Below are 2,048 nucleotides of genomic sequence, written 5' to 3'. Positions count from 1 at the left end.
AGAAGTTCTGGGGTCAAATAAGAAAGCTAATGATATATAAACTTGGTGATTTGTATATTTAGAAACAATGTCTAGTGTTGTTTCATAATAGTCAATCTTTCTCTGCTTCAATTCTTTTTCTGTTTAATTGGCATAATCACTACATTTATTGGTGATGTACAGTCTAATAATCCATGCAGACAAAACCTGTGATCAAATCAGCATAGCAAGTTTTCCACCACACTAAAATTAATCATTCATTGTGTTGAGATTATTTAACTCCTTTCTTCTTGTTTTTAAAATATATAACAGGTTGTAGTGAGCATGGTCACCCACTCTACATAGACTCATTATTGCTGCAACAAGTGTATTTTGATACCCATTATCTAACTTCACCTTAGTCTTCCTCTGTCCCAACCTGCTTATCCTCTGTGACCACTATTCTACTCTCAACTTCAGTGAGATCAAATGCTTTGGCTTCCACCTATGAGTGAGTATTTGGCTTCTTGTGTCTGCCTAATTCCCTTTACATTCTGTCCCATTTGCCTACCCTCATTGACACAAATGCTAGGATTCCATTCATGTTATGGTTGAAAAAAAAAATATATATACATACACATATATATATATATAATGTAAATATAAACTACATTTCTTAATTGGAAGTATATACCAGTGGACTGGACTGACATATTAAGACTGATAGGAGCAGTGTGAAGAGGCCACAATAATTTCTATAAAATAAAAAAGTAAATACCATCTAAATTTAACTTAAACTCTATTTATCACTGACCAATACACTCATAAAATGCAATTTTTAATTTTTTTGTTAGGCGTATATCTGTGGGGATCAAGTGTTAAGAGTTCAAAACAATTATTTTATTTAATGTGAAAATATTAAACATTATGCAATGTATTTTTATCATAGTCACAATGTATGCTATTCAGATCCATCCCCACCTCCTGATGCCCCTAACTTCATGTCTTTTCTTGATAGCACACTGAATCAGATTTTTGCTTCCCATACATATACTTAATACACATGTACACAAATAAATATATGTATATATATATATATATATATATATATATATATGTGTGTGTGTGTGTGTGTGTGTGTGTGTGTGTGTGTGTATCCACAGGTATGGGGACATCCACTGGAAAATAGTTCACCTACCAGAGATCGCACCCTTAAACAACATTGTCCTTCCCTTCCCCAGAAGCTATCAACTGTCAATAGCACCTCAGCTAAGAGTTTGGGCTTATAAACCCCTCTACCTCCATATTTGACTGGTATGAAATAGATAAGCACTAATATTATTGATGATTTTATGCTCAGCACTACAGATGGAATAAGGGAGAAAAGGTCATGTTTATCAAATATGTTTTATATTTTCCTTGGTTTAAGATGTTTGTAAATGTTTACTAAGGCAACAAAAAACTTTTTACTCACTTACATGAGATTACATTTTCACAGAATGGACACAAGCTAATGTCTTACCTAAATGTCCCAGACTCTGTGAAATTTCTCTTTATTTATTCATCTATTCATTTATTATTCTTGTTTATTTTTATGTATATAAATATATTTTTCTACACTTATATCTGGTCATCACATGCATACCTGTTGCTTTCAGAGGCTGGGAGAGGGTATCAGATCTCATGGAATTGGAGTTACAGATGGTTTTCAGCCACCATGCAAGTGATGGGAATTGAACCCAGGACCTCTGGAAAAGCAGCCAGTGTTATTAGACACTGAGCCATCTCTCCACCTGAAATTTTCTTTTTGAATCTGTTCAACTTTAATTTTCAGCACATTTTGTATGTAGGCTTGCTTTCACATCAGGTGTGGCTAAAAATTCTGAGCCATTGAAGAACAGGGCAGGAAGAAGCTGCCAGTGATTCATACCTCTACAAGAACTGCTCTTTGAAATCAGTTGTTTCTTCCCCACCAATTTGTCCATAAATTGAGCTGCTTGTGGCCTGGTAGAGGTGTTCTCCTCAGATAAACAACAGAAGAAAGAAAGAAGAAAGAAAGAAAGAAAGAAAGAAAGAAAGAAAGAAAGAAA

This window comes from Psammomys obesus, unplaced genomic scaffold (assembly GCF_907164565.1).
Source record: "Psammomys obesus unplaced genomic scaffold, mPsaObe1.curated_primary_1811, whole genome shotgun sequence".
Lineage (NCBI taxonomy): Eukaryota > Metazoa > Chordata > Mammalia > Rodentia > Muridae > Psammomys > Psammomys obesus.
This window is presented reverse-complemented; position numbering follows the sequence as displayed.